Consider the following 15,661-nt stretch of genomic DNA (forward strand, 5'->3'; position numbering starts at 1 on the left):
CCAGGCCCTCCCACAGGGCAGGGACCTGCTATCCCACACTCCACTCTTCTGGGGCACATTCTGGGGGTCCGGGACACGGGAAATCCCCGGCACTAGCCTTTTCCAAAGCCCCCTCTGCTCAGCGGCTGCCAGAGAGCTGCCTGGCTTGGGGCAGGCCGGGGTCCCAGCGTGTGCCCCTAAACCTAAGAGGACTCAAAGCAGCCATCTGGGGGCCTGGGACAGAAGTTGGACTCCAGGCTGTGCAAGGCCCCTCGAGGGTCAGGGAAGGGGTGGACTCAGAGATCCCACGGAGTCTGCGAGATCTAAATTCAGACCCGGCCTTCTAGACGGTGGTGAAGGTATGTTTGTCAAAGAGTAGGACATATTTTATTTACATGGATTTTTAAAAGATTTATTTTATTCATACAAGAACTGGGGTACAGACCAGAGGTGTGGGAGCACGAGAGGATCCACCAGAGACAGAGCGGGGAGCAGAACAGGCAGACTGCTGGACATTTTCGGCCTTTCTGTATCTCTGCAGTCAAGTGGTATAAAAAATAAACACTTCCTGGCGCTCTGTGGGGACTCAGTTCTCGATGGTTGTTGGCACTAAGATTCCAGGTGGACGCAGAAGGGCCTTCCATGTGTTTAAGGTCCTTCACGATTGTGGTTTCCAACCCCAAAGACCCACATCCAGTGACACCCACTTTTCACCCCAAGTCCAGGAGATGGCCCGGGAGAGGTCCATTTGGGGGTACCCTCTGGTCTTGGTAGGGCACCACACTGCCATCTATGGTCAACCATGAATGGGCCTGGGCATCTCTGTCACTGGCTTCAACCCCATGGCCCAGGAACTCCCTTTTCCACTGGGGGAAATTCCAGGACCTGAGGTGTCCCCCAAACACCTGCACTCCGGGGGAGCGGCAGACCCGACCAGCTGGTTTGGCTGAGTTGGACAAAGACTCTGCCTGTGTCTGTGAGAACAGTCCCAAGCCCCGGGGCAGCTCTGGAGTAGATGCTTCTTTCAGTACCTGCTTCTGCTTGGGACGGCCAGGGCGCTGCACCCCTGGCTCCAAACAGCTTAGCAACTGGCAACCTGGAGGAACCCTGAAACTCACTGAAGGAAAAGGGGAAGATTTAAAAAACAAGGGAATGAGTCACCAAGTCATCCGGCTGCACGTTTTTAGTATTACCTTTGCGGTCAAGTCAGGAACATTTTTGGGTGAATTACAAGCAGAGAGGGAACCAGCTGGCTGCTTTGTCTTAAACAGTGGGGCTGATGTTTTGGTTTTTTCCCTAAGCTGGTCCTGCGGTAGGAAAGTGAACCGAGCCAATAGAGTAGACCAGTAGAGTAATAGTGAGTGGAGAAACACCGGGTCCCAGCCACCATGGCTTCCTCCGAGAGCCTTCTGGAAGCATCTTTGGGAACCGATGTTCAAAGTGACTTCAGAGGGTTTCTGTGATTTCAGACCCAACACCCCCGGAGAGGACGAAGTATTGGCTGAGCTTCATGCACATGTCACCGTGGAGTCAGGGGCTGCTCTGAGGTCCTGGGGAAAGACCATGTGGTTTGGGGGTACGGTTAGAAGGTCTCAGGCTCTCTCTGCTGAGACTATCGTGGGTTGGAGGGGGCGGGATTGGGTTCAAGAGGGAGGCTGGACAGCTGGGTTGGGCAAGCCCACCAAGGAGGCCTCGGGGCCTGGAAATTTCATTTGGTTTAAAGTAATGGGAACAGGGCCTCCCTGGTGGCGCAGCGCTTGAGCGCTGGGTTGCGAAGCTGCCCACAGCCTCTGCAGTGCCGGTTCGATCCCCAGCTGCCGGCGAGGGTCCCACATGGCGCGACAGACTCCTCCTGCCTCGCCCGCTGCTCCCCTCAGCAGTGTACTTTGTCAGTCTGCCTGCTCTGCTTTGCTCTGCTTCTGGTGGGTTCTCTCACCCTCCTGCGCTTCTGACTGTACCGAGTGCTTACATAAATAAATAAAATAAAATCTTAAAAAAAAAAAAGTAATGGGAACAAAAAACCTTTTAGGTTGATGAAGTAGGGCTGGGAGTGATTTGACCTATAGTTCAGAAAGACAGATTAGGGAGGCCCAGGGAAGGATGCCAGCCACAGACCACTTCAGAGGCCACTGAGCTACACGTGGTGACTCCTCCAGGGCACAAGGGTCTGAAACCCCAGCACTTTGATGGGGCCACATGGAGGGTTCTTCTTAGCCAGCTCTGACCCAGGGCCTCGGGTTCTGGAACAAATCCATCTGGAACAAATGCCTCACTGTGAGTTAGTGTGACCCCCTCATCCCAGATCGAGTCTCTGTCACAGGACACCCCAGAGGGTTGGTTCCACCCCAGGAGGAATCAGCCTCCTTTGCTGAAGGGGCTTCCTGTACCTTCTCCCCATGCAGCCTTGACATGGGCTCAGCAGCTGTTTGGCTGTGTGGCCTGGGGCAAGTCATCAGGCCTCTCTGGGCCCTGTTGTTTTTTTTTTTTTTTAAAGATTTATTTATTTATGCATACAAGAACTGGGGTATAGGCCAGAGGTGTGTGTGTGGGGGCGGGAGAGGATTCACCAGAGACAGAGTGGGAAGCAGAACAGGCAGATCTACTGAAATACACTGCTGAGGGGAGCAGTGGGCCAGTCAGGAGAGGTCTGCTGCACCATGTGGGTAGCTCCTTGCCCGGGGATTGAACTCCTGCTGCAGAGACTGCGGACAGCTTCATAGATTGCGTGTTAACCCCTTGTGCCACCAGGGAGGCCCCTGTTTTCTCTGTTGCAAATGAGTTTGATCTGGAGAGCATTTGGGTCTTCTGGCAGCACTGATATCCTGGCCCTGCTGCCGCTCGTCTCAAAGCTTAATTAAGAATGCTGAGTACACAGGACATGGCCATGCATCAACAGTGCAGCCGAGGACCAGACATCACGCCCCTGTGCCCTTCCCTTTTCCATCGACAGGAGCAGTGGTACTCGCTGCATGGAAAAGCGAGCATGAGTGGAGTGAAATTCTGTGTTTGGCATGGCTGGCTACACGGTAGTTGGAGAGAATGGCTATTCTGGTTAGCCAAAAGTATGGGAGTCAGGTTATTTCCTAAGTAAAAAAACGCCATTAAAAAAGAAAAAGGATGTGATTAAGCACCCTAACATCTCACATTTTACATGTATTTATCACAGCATTAAACTCTCTTAAGGTCACCTTCCATCTCTCAATGTCTAGTTCACAAGTTTGAGACTAGGTCCCTTTGGCCACTGTACCCCCATAATGTAGATCGGATGAGTCAGCTGGGGCCACATTATGCCCATATTACAGGCGAGAAAATCAGTTCAGGTTGGTGAATGGTCCTGCCATTAAATGGTGAGGTCAGAATTTGAGGCTGGCTCTGACTCAGGGTTCTAGTCCCTCCACTAACTGCTTCACAGAGGGTGCAAGGCGGCAGCTCTGATGGGGGTGGAAAGACTAGGGACTCTGAAGGGAGCAGCTTTGGCCCTAGTCTTAGGTGTGTCAAGTCAGGAGCCTCTCAGATCCTGCTCTCCCACCTTGCTAGTTGCCAAGAAGGGGGTAGGTGCTGAGATTTATCTCACACCTGCAACCTAGGCTTGCCCCCAAGATGCCAGCAGAGGGTGGGCAGACCAATCTGAAACCCTGGAGAGAAGGCAAGGGAAAGGCTGGTCTTCGTGTACTGATTTTTATTATTTTGAAGTATTCTCAAGAGTAGCTTGTGGTACAATGAACTCCAGCTACCCATTACCCAACTTCAACAGTCACCAACTCTGGTCCATCTTGTTCCATCCACACCCCCTACCCCACCTCCCTCGGCCTAGCTACGAAGACGAAAATTCCAGGCATCAATCATTTCGTCTGCAAATGTTTTAGTCCATGACTCCAAAGTGGTGGTGAGGGGGGCTATGACATCACCATCACTCCTACTAACAGTCATACTTTAATATCAGCAAATATTCACTCGTCAAACTTCTCTAGTTTCAAAAACGTTTTCTGTGAAGTCGGCGGGGAGGGGGGTGGTCAGGATCCCCACTGGTCTGTACATACGCTGTGATTGATGCATCTCATGTCTCTTTTGATCTGTAGCTTCTCCCTTGTTTCTCTTTCCATGTTTCTTTGTAGAAGCAAGTGGGCTGTTTGTTTTATAGTGCCCAACAGTCTGGACATTGCTTATTTCACCCCTGTGCTGGAGTTAAATGCATTCCTCTCCCCATGTTTGTAAGTGGTTGGGTAGATCGAGATGTTCAGTTAGATCAGCTTTGCTGTTTGTGCTTTTCTACTTCTCAATGACTCCTCTCTGTCTCCATTTGAAGGCACACACCTGGCTGTCCATTTGTGATGTTAGTGTGACCATGTCTAGACCCACTGAGATTGCAAAATGGTGGCTAATTCTATCCCTCTGTCTTTGTTAGCTGGAATGCTTCCAAAGAAGAACTTCCCCTTAGCAATTATTTAATTATTGTCAGGTATGGCTCCTTCCAGAAAGGACCAATGCTTGATTACAACGTGCTTCTAAAATCATTGACAGATTTTGAAATGAGTTAGTTTGCAAACATCCTCCAAATATGACAAAGGGAATTTTCTTTTTTTCCCTATGTATCACTGTGAACTTTCAATCCATTCCCTTGATTCTTGTTGATGCTCAAAGTGCCCCATCTTTGGCCATGGGACCCACTTCACATTGTCCTCTACATCCTTCTTGACAGGAACCCAGTGGTTTTTTATTGTGTTGGTATTACCTAGGGCACAAAATGGTCCAGATTTATCTTGCATGTTTCCCCCACACCTGGAATCTACCACATCTCCATAGAGCCCTGATTTCTAGTTACCCGTGGTGTTTAGACACCATAATGTGGGTGGTAGGGTGCTTAGCGCTACTGACTTGTTCCTGATGCCTAACAGTTTCAGTGGACAGGACTAGAGGACATGTGCTTTATTTTGTAGAACAAAAATACAGCTTAAGTTCCGACATGCTTCTGGTTGAAATTTGGGACCATGGGTTTTCCACTTTGTCTCTGTGACCTTCCGTCTGCCCCTCCTTCCACCCACAAGAGCGTGACGATGCCCTTTTCTAAAAGCAGAGCTTCTCCTTGTGTTTCCCACCAAGCAACAAGCACAGCAGTGGGCCCCCAAGTCTTTCCTTCAGAAATGAGCCTGACTCCCCTGACAGGAGGCCCTGGTGCCCATGGGGACCACATTCTCATGGCAGACCAACCAGCTCCCTCCCCCATCCCGGGTGTGGGACCTGTGGTCTAGCTACTCTCCATCCTGGCTGCACATTTGAATCACATGGGAAATTATAAAAACCCCTCATGCCCCCCCTACCCCATCATAATTAAATCAAGATCTCTGCAGCTGGGATCCTGGCATCAATATTGTTTTTTAAAGCAGCCCAGGTAGTTTCCAGCTGTGGTCAGGGTTTGAGCATCGCTGCTCTAGTCCCTGCTTCTCAGTCAAAGGAGAAGGAAAGCCAGGGCTCATGCTAGAGTAGTGCTGTCTTCACAGGCCATTAGCTGGGTTTGAATTCTGGCAGGCCAGCTTCTACCTGAGAAATCTCTAGACCAGCCCTGCCCAATAGAACTTTCTGCAGTAATCAGTACTTTCTGCAGTAATCATAACTGCTGGTGCAACCTAAAACGTGAACTTCTAGATTTTTCAAATTTTAATTAATTTACCCATCAATAGCCAAGAATGGCTAGTTGTTACCTCCTTGGACAGTGCCACTCTGTGATGTTCCTTAACACCAGGGAGCTGCATCTGTAAACAGGGACTAACAAGTTACTTCAGTGGTTTGTCTTCAGGACTGGAGAGCATGTAGGTTAAGCTGCTGGTGCACACGAGGCATTTAATGAAATGCTGCTTGTTGTCTTTGTAGCATTAGGTTGTCCTTCAAAAAAAAAAAAAAGAGAGAAAAAAAGCTCGCTTGGAAAATGAGAGCTCAGAAGCATCCCACCACAGGGACTAAAAATTCTGAGCGGTTCCAGAGACTCTCTCAGAAAATATTCCTTAACTGTAGAAGTTCGATTGCAGCAGGGAGTTATCAGTTGCAAGGGCTGTATTCCATTACAGATCTAGCCGCAGCTCAATAAATTAAGCAATCACTCAAAATAACATGTTGCTTTAATCCCTGCTCTTGGAATGATTTCAAGTGCTTAGGTTTTGTATTAGTGCAGCCCTGGGAAGGCGACTCTCCTTGGCCTCGTTTCTTTCCCCTCAGTTCAGCAGCCCCTGTCTGGATGGACCTTTGCATCAACTGGCTTGCAGGAAGGAGGATCTCAATCCAAGCAGACCGCCTTTTATCAAAACCAGAGCGTTTTCCACCCTCTGGCCTATCTGTGTTCCATATTTCGTTGGCTGAAATCACTGACAGGTCTATGGGTAATGCCGACAGAGACGCCGCTCAGCAGCCCGTTCTGGATGCCGCAAGCGAACTTCAGCAGCTTTTCCGGTCTCATCGTTAGTGGTTGATAATCTCACAGCAGAATTTCGTTTCCCCTAGAAACTTGGCACCGGAGGTGTCAGCCTGGGAACATATTTGTTTGTGTAAATTAAAAGAAGAATATGTTTTGACCATATTGAAGTTCTAACCGCACTCAAGAAATAAATACTGAGTTGCACAACTCTTCTCACAGCATGATCTGGCTCACCTCCCCAAACACTGCCTTTGTTTATAAAACCCAAATTATTGAGCATTCTGAACAGCTCAGAGAGCTACAGGGACTACCTCAGAGGTCATGTCCACTCTCACCCAGGTCCTCATGAAAGGTCCATTTACTTCATTTGGGAAGTTTCCCCTTGACACGCCACATCCTTGCTGGCATGGCCAAGGGTGTCAGAAGCGGGCACCTCACGTATACACGGACAGGCAGGTGGGTAACAACAGCTTTTTTGAAGTGCACTGGGCAAGAGCTGTAGAAATAAAAGATGTGCATACCCTTTGACCAAGAAATTCCACTGTTAGGAATTATCCCATGGGAATACGTGAACAAGGGTCAAAGAGTATGTAGTTATACTGGCAATGCCCTGGGTACCCGGATTGCTGGCTAGTAGGGGACATGTCATGTGTGGTGCAATGCTGGCAGTTACTACAAACAACGGAGTGAGTGTGAGGGCTTGTGTGTCTTCTGACTTGTCATACCCCACACCCCACGCCCCCCAGTATGAGCAAATAAAGTGCGCGCGCTTGAGTACGCTTAGCAGACGTGTGAAGATGATACCAACAGAACCCAGTGGTTGCTTTCTAGAAAGTGAAAACGCCATTAGATGCTCATGTGGCTCCTTGATGTCCCTCCTCTCCTGATTTTTTTTTTTAAGATTTATTTATTTTTATTTATACAAGCACTGGGTACAGTCAGAAGCGCGGGAGGGTGAGAGAATTCACCAGAGCCAGAGCGGGGAGCAGAGCAGGCAGAAGGACCGAAGTACACTGCTGAGGGGAGCAGCGGGCGGCAGGAGAGGTCTGCACACCATGCGGGACCCTCCTCCGGTGGCCGGGGAGCAGCTGGGGATCGAACCGGCGCTGCAGAGGTTGCGGGCAGCTTCGCAACCCAGCGCTCAACCGCTGCGCCACCGGGGAGCCCTCTCCTGATTTCTTACCATAAGCATGGTGGTATTATTTTTAAGGCGCATCATTCAAAACCAAAATGCAGCATTTGAAAACTAATCATTCTGCTCTGGTGGGAGTGCTCTAGTCCCCAGGAATGCTCTTGAACACAGATGTCGGGCCAGGGAGATCAAGAGGGGGGTCTCTGTGCTTCTGGTTTCTTTATGCAAAAAACCTGAAGTGGCTGAACGGTGGCTCAGAGAGAGGATCTGCCCACCCCCCAGGTCCACTTGGGAATGTGACCTTATTGGCAAAAGGTGTGACTGAGTTAAGGATCTTGAGTGGCTTCTGGAATATCCTGATGGGCAGTCACACGTTCTTAAGAGAGAAGCAGAGACAGAGGCAGCGGTGGGAGCGCTGTGGGCATGTGTAAGGAGCCAGAGCCGTGGGAGAGGGAGAGGCCAGGGACGGCTGCACCTGCAGGGAGGGCAGCTGGGCCGCAGCCTGGATTCCAGCCTCCAGAACTGTGTAATAATCACTGCAGGGCTTTCGGCAATTGGGTCAGTAGCACTTCATTCCAGCAGCTCTAGGAAATGAACACACCTGACCTTCAAGTGGCCCTTTAAGGCACCAGGTTGCGGATCTGTGTGCTTTGGGGAGCACAAGGGAGTCATCTGTTCATTCCACAGATACTTATTGAGCACCTACAGCGCTGGGGGTGCTGAGGGTGCCAGAGAACAAAGTTGCCCACCTGGAGGTGGTGTGAGAGCAAGAGGGAGGGACGGGGGGAGTGGGACAAAGGACACACAGTGGTAGAAGGTGCTGAAGGAAGCAGCACGGAAGAGGACGGGGTGAAGGAGGAGCCCACGGATGCAGGTGACCCTGGAGTGGCGCCCGAAGGAGACAGGGCAAAGGTGGTGCCCCACCTGGGGGAAACAAATACAGCACCTGACCCTCCCAGTGACCCCCAGCCGACCCGAACAACTAGAATGAGGCAGCTGTCCTCACGACAACTCCTTCCCTGCCGCCCACCCTCCTGCCCTGCTGGGCGGCAGCAGCTGGGATGCAAAGGAAGATGAACAGGACCTGGGCCCCGCTCATGGGGGGAACAATCCTCCCCAAACCTTGGCAAAGCCCATGGCGGGGGCAGGCGGGAGGAGAGCGGGTGTGCGCCTGGGGTGGGGTGAGGAAATGGAGGCAGGCCAGCAGGGGGGCTTCAAGAGCAAATGTTTAGCTCTGATTCCATGGGAAATTAATGGGGCGGCCCATGGAGATGTATCTGGGGGCCCCCTCACTCTCAAGTCGGAGCAGGCACACACATCCGGGGGAAGTGAGCTCTGGGGGTAAAGTACCCCCATAAAACACACCCATAAAGCGGGAAACCGTCCCAGTCCTGAACCAGGATGCTTTGGGCTGCGGAGAAGTAGACTGATCTGACGGAAGGAAAAGATGGGGGACAGGGGTGGAGAGTTAATCTCTGAAGGGAGGGGCCAGGCTGCTCCTGTAACCAGAGACCGGCGGGCTCTGGGGTCAGATGATGGCGCCCGCCTCTCTCCTGCGCTCCTCACGTCATGGCTCATCTCTTCCCATCTGCTTTCTGGGTTCACACTCTGGGCCATGGGTAGTTCTGGATTGGCCCTGCTTGGGTCACATGACCACACCTGAACCAATCACTGTGGCTCAGCTCAGAAGTGGGCGGCTGCGATTGGTCAAATTGGGTCACATGCCTGTGACTGGGCCAATCACTGTAGCTGAGGGGGGAGGCCTGCGCGTGGCCATCTTTGACGACGCTCCCTTCGGGTACCAGCCGTGGGAAGCGGGGGAGAAAGGGCCGGCAGAAGATAGTCACTTACCTCCTTGGGAGGGTTGTGGCGGTGCTGCGCCTACATTCACTCCGCTGAGAACTGACTCAGCACGCTGTCGAGCCTGGCTTTCCTTTAAGATCCCCTCTGCTGTCTGCACACCCCGAAGCTGTCAGCAGGATGTGGACCTGTTGCGCTAGTTCTCTTCCTTTTTTGTCATTCGTCATCACATGATTTTAATCAAATGTTCGGTGATTTCATCTTTGGTTTACGTCGCCCCTCCTGCCCCTCAGAGTAGGAGCTGTGTCTTGTTGGTTTGGTATTGCTCTGCCCCGCGCACTGCCCCGTTGCCATAGCAGATACTCAAAATAGTTGAAGGAGTGAACATTTGTTCATTCATTGAACAAGGAGGATCGCAGGGGGATCCCCCCAGGAACAGAAGGGGCTGCAAGGCCCTTATCCCCTTCTCTCCTCGAGGACTCCCTTTCCTGCTCCCTGCCCCTCTGTCCAGTCATGTGGGGTGGGTGGGTGTACACACAGACACACATACACCCCCTTTATGGCAAGTAGCACAAGTATCCATGCATCCTGGGGTCTCATCCCAACACACACTGGGGGCTCTGCACCTCTGGTATCTTGAGTAACGATTATGAATCTGTAGGTTGACAGTCTAAATCAGCATTGGAAGAAGGTTCAGCTGGCTGGCGGAGGGCACCTCTTGGGAAGGAGTGGCCCCAAGATTGGCCTCCTGCCATGACCACCTGCCTCCACCAGTCATCCCTGGCCCTACTGTTCCTCTAGCTTGTTTGCTGACCAGCGGGTCTTTCTTTACGTGAAGCTCTGTCATTTGCCGTGATATCAGATACACTCAGAGTCCAGGACAAAATGGTGTGGCCAAAGAAAACAACTGCAGGCTCTAAGGGAAGAGGCTTGAGACAAGTGACTATTGTTTTAAGTACTTATAACCCACATGTCGGCTGGGGTCATCTTATTTTTGGAGATTCAAATGGAATGGTCTTCAACCCTTAACCCTATCCTACACGCCACGGGAGACCCAACCTTCCTTGGAATCTTTCCAGGGATTGTGGGTTAAGGGTGCTTATGTCTCCTCTAGACACCCATGGTTCTAAATTCCTGCGTCCCAATCCGTCTGCTTGGGCATCCTCTGCTGGCCTCGTGGGCCTGTGCCCTGGGCAGCTGCCTAAGGACCTGCCTTAGGTTTAATGCTCTGCTATTCCTCTTGAGCTTCTTAAATAATTTTTGAACAAAGGGCTCCATGTTTTCATTTCGAAGATTATGTAGCCAGTCCTGCTATTCCAAAACTATTCCCTTCCCACCCCACATTGGCCCACTTGGGGTTCTGCTCCAGTTTCTCCATTCTCCCCAAATTCCCTCTACACAAGCCTGTGGGTGCAGGAGACTTTGAAGGTTTGGGACAGAAGTAAATGTTGACCTCTCAGCCACATTGACAACAAAAAGTGCAATGTTTGAACTGGCTTCAAACCACTCAGTGGGAAACAGAGGCCGAGGAGGGGAGGCAGATGAAACAGAACAGGCCAAAGGTCGACCTTGAGCCTGGATGATGGGTACTGACAGAGTATTTTCTTTACTTTCAATCTAATGGGAAATTTCCATACTACAAGGAGGAGAAGATAATACAAGATGTGCCTCTAGCAGTTCCTCAAAAGACTGAACATGAAGCTGCTATATGACCCAGAAATTCCATTCCCAGGCACTGTCACATATTGCTTAAGGATGGAGATACATTATGAGAAGTGCATTGTTAGGCAATTTTGTTGTGCAAACATCTTAGCATGTAATTATTAAGCAAACCTAGAAGGCAGAGCCTCCTACACACCCAGGCTGTGTGGTGTCACAGCCCGTTGGGACCACAGCAGACCCAAGAGAAACGAAAACACACATCCACATAGAAACTCACACATGGTGTCTGCAGCGGCATCAGTCAAAGAATCAAATGTAAACAACTCAAGTGTCCATCTACCAGCAAAGGGATAAATAAAATGTAGTTGGTATTTGGCCACAAAGAGGACTGAAGTTCTCATACGTGCGACACTGTGGACAAACCTTGAGAATCTAATTCTACATGAAAGAACCCAGCCACAAGGATTATATACTGTATGATCCTCTTTATAGGAACTGTCTAGAACAGGCAAATCTATAGAGACAAATCTTAGTGATTGCTTAGGTCTGGGGTTGAGGTGGAGGAGAGGGGGCAGGTAACTGCAAATGAGCATGGGGGCCTTTTAGAGTTGATGAAAATGAACTGTATGGTAAGTGAATTATATGAATTCACTTGAATTATGTTTCAATAAAACTGATTTTTTTTTTAAGTCATGCCCTCCCCACCTCCTGCCAGGAAGCCTGAGGCTCCAGTCTGTGCTTGCTTGCTGGGAAATCCCCTCTCCTTATATCACCCTCTCCTTATACCACTCTCTCCCTACTGTATACACACACACACACACACACACACACACACACACACACACACACACACACACACAGAGTCATGTCCCCTTCCAGTCCCCTTCTGGTGCCTTAAGGTTTTTTCAATCTATTTTCATCTTCATTGACTTCAGAGAAGTTCTTTCCACGCCTAGAGTGCCCCCAACGAGGTATTTTCCTAAGCTGCAACACTTTCCTCTGTAAGAGTTACTTGGTGGACAGCTGTTGAAATGACATTTTAAAATCCCCTTGGTGTTCTATCATGGATGTCACTATGTCCTAATAGTTGTAAATTCCAAGAGCCTCATAATTCCTTCAAGGAAAGAGGGACCATCCCACCTCTCCTGACCCACTGGTCTCTATTCTGAGAGGCAGCTTAGCCGCCTCACAGGTGGAGAGCGAGGGTGAGGACGAACACTGCCGGGGTGAAGCTCTTTTGAACTGGAACTACAGGCCAGTTGCGCCAATTTGGCCCACTTCCTGTTTTTGTAAATAAAGTTTTATTAGAACACGCAGCCATGTCCTTTCACGCATCCTCCCATCCCCCACCAGGTCCTGAACTTGCTCAGAACTACAACCTATGTATTCTTTTGGCTGAACTTTGCATCTTCACCCACAACAGACGCTCAGGAATCCGGGCCCAGAGAACACTTGTGCTGTCCCTGAGCGCCGACCAGACCTGTTAAACAGTAATCTGCTGCATGGTGTTGGCACACAGGCTGGGGCAGGGGAGGAAAGAGACCAGCTTCTCTGTGCCCTTCAGGGGTTGCCCAGAAGCCGGCTGGGGGCAGGGCAGACACAGCACCAAGTGGCCATGAGTGCTTTCCTGCTTTCCTAGAGGTGGCCTTGGAGATTTGGTCTGGGAAATGCAGCAGCTTCCCATGCACTGGTTGGTTTCACAACTATTAAGTGAGCAGCTAAAGTGTGCCAGGCCCTGGGGATAGAACAATGAATGAGTCACAGCCCCTGCCCTTGGGCAACCTGCCTTCTAATGGGGACCCCAGACAAAGCAAAAGGCACTGGGCACCCGAGTCCCCTAAGTGTGGGACATCCTGCCCTGGATTTTAGTCCCACGCTAACTCATGAGTTGGGCAACGATTCTGGACCCGGCCGTAAGACGTACGGATGGTTGTACTGTGAGGGGTCAACCTTTCCGTATGACAGGCCATGTGGATGATGGTGTCCCAACAGGCTGTTCCCGGGGCCTGGCTGTGCGGGAGGCTGTGCCCTCCAGAGCTGTGGAATTATACTCTGACAACAAAGTCGCCTGCTAACGTGTTCCTTTCCTGCCTGATGCATGACCAGAGTTAAGAGCCATGGCTTTGAATAAGTCAGATCCAGGCAGGGCTGGCTCCGTAACTTGCAAAGTGAAAATCCAGGAATGCCGGTTTCAAAATTATTAAGCATTTCAAGACCACAACAGCAGAGCATTAACCCAAGCGCAGGGCCCACAGCCGTTAGCCTGCTAGCCATGCCTCTGGGGCCAAACTGCTTTCTGGTTGGACCCCCATGGACACAACTCTTCACCTGCCTGTGCCTCAGTTTCCCTATCTGGATAAGGAGACACCGACAAGGCCCACCTAAGGGCTGGCTGGGGCTACTAAGTGAGATGAAGTTTGTGACTGCACTTTCATCTGAAAGAACTAAGACAGGCCGCAGGTGGATGCCAGGGGCCACGCTTAGTTTGTTACAGATGCTTGCTGATGTCATCTTCGCCTCAGCCCTGTCCTGTAGGGACTTTTGTCCGAGCACCCATGGACGGGGAAACTGAGGCCCAAAGAGGAACAGGGACTCGCGTGAGGTCACACACAGGATGCCAGCATGAAACATCCCGCCCCAAGTGCTGCATTCTGAGGTGGCCCACGCATCCCAGGAGTTCACACGCTACTGAGATCCACACCTGCACGCATGCATGTGTGCACACACATACTCACAAGTGTGCACCCCCCCATCCGACACTAACACCCTGAGTTCAGTATGATTCCCCCTGTAGCGCGGGACTTTCTTTGCTTGCTCCGTCGCCCACGTACCCCGACTCAACTGGGAGCCCCGTCTGGGGGATGTACTAACGCCTCTGGTACCTGGCACCATGCTTAACACACAGTAGGCCCTCAACGGACATTTGCCTGGGGAAAGGCAGCAGGAGCTGGCGTCCAGCCAGAACATTCTGATCCGGAATCAATAACCACAGTTCTCAGAACCTCCAACTGCGTGTCTCAAAGACTTGAGTGGGGAAGTCCCTACAGAAGAAAAACCCGTCTCCCCCACTCCTGGCTATTCTGACTTGGGGTTCTGCCCACTGTGCAGGTGGAGACACATTGAAGGAGCACCCCTAAGGCCATCCCCTACCCCCCACCCTGACAGGCAGCAGGGCAGGGTGGGGGCTGTGCCGCAGCAGGCAGCTGGGTCTGCAGCTGTGCCGGCCTGGCCTCTCGGTGCCTGTCCCAGCCACCCGGCAAGTCCCGATGACACCCCCACCTCATGACACAGCAGTAAGTGAAACCAGAGGCCGCCCCTGCTGGCTGGGACAGAGACCCTGCTGCTTTCCCTGCAAAGTCACCATCCTGGAGGGATGGGTGGGTACCTATGCCCAGGTCTGGCACAAGTGGCCTGCTGCAGCAGTGCCCCGACCTGTCCTGGCCTGCTGGTTCCCACTGCCCTCCAAGCTCGTGGCCTGGTTTGAACCCCTTTATCTCGCACTGCTTTGGGGCAGAGTGTTTATTTTTCTGCCCATTTCACTGAAAAAACTGAGGCTCAGAGAGGTACTCTGGCCAGGAAGGAGGGTAGCAGGCCACCATGATCCTAAAACGAGAGCCAAGTCAAAGCTCTGGTGTGGGGCCAGGGGCCAGGGGTTTGCTGGTGCTGCGTGCAGGAGAGTGGGTGCCCCTCGTGCCAAGAAGATATCTGACACCCATTGTGGTGGGGCCCACCCTCTCCCCCTCCCTGCGCCAGCTTGATGGGCTCAGAAAATCCCTGAGACAAGCAGGCGTCCCTAAGTAGGCCCATGAAACTCTACAAATCACTGTCTTGACTTCTGCCCATCCTCAGGCTACCTGGACTATAAATATAGTAATATTTTGGCTACAATTTTCCTTCCAAGCAACCCCCTCTTTTTTCCTTACATAAATCAATGTCAAAAGGGGCCTTTGTATCCCCACCCTAAATGGAAAACCATGGAAAATGAGCTGTACCAAGAAAGGCCTATCGGAAATAAGTCACATCTTTAAACCTGGTGCCACTTAAAATCTCTGCACAGACATGCACAGCGGACTTGGGGCAGTTGTATTTTGAAAACTGAGCTTCCTGCATGTGGAAATGGAGACCAGAGAGGTTGAGTCACTCATCTGGGGTAGCACAGCCAGAGTCTTATTCCAGAAACCTGCGCTTCCTGTGGGTGCTCCCCCAGCACATTAGTAGAGTAGGGAACTAGCAAATATTAGCGTTAGGGGCAATCAACACTTCCCATCATCAGAGCTCTCACCTGCGTAGCACTTGCAATTCTTAAGACCCTGGCTGCAACCTCATACCCTTGAGGCCAGCCGTGCTACTCCTCCCCTAGCAGATAGGGAAACTGAGTCAGAGTGGGGCAGCAGCCTATCTCAGGTCTCAGGGACCTGTCAAGTTAGCCAGGAAGAGAGGGGCAACGCAGACGCCCCACTGGGAGGGCCAGGCTGATGTGAAATTCACCCCGTCAGACAGGTAACACTTGTTTTTCTTTTTCTACTTTTCCTCTCCCCTGAGAACCCCCAGAGCCAAACTGTCAGTAGCTGCAGCCGCCTGTTTCCCCGGCCTGGTCTCCAGCATTCTGCACCTGGAGGGCAAAAAGCGTGTTTAGCCACCAGTGTCTGTGGGTGGTGACTTTTCATTTGTCACGGGGTAAC

This window comes from Talpa europaea (genome assembly GCF_964194135.1).
Source record: "Talpa europaea genome assembly, chromosome: 12".
In the NCBI taxonomy this organism is placed as follows: domain Eukaryota; kingdom Metazoa; phylum Chordata; class Mammalia; order Eulipotyphla; family Talpidae; genus Talpa; species Talpa europaea.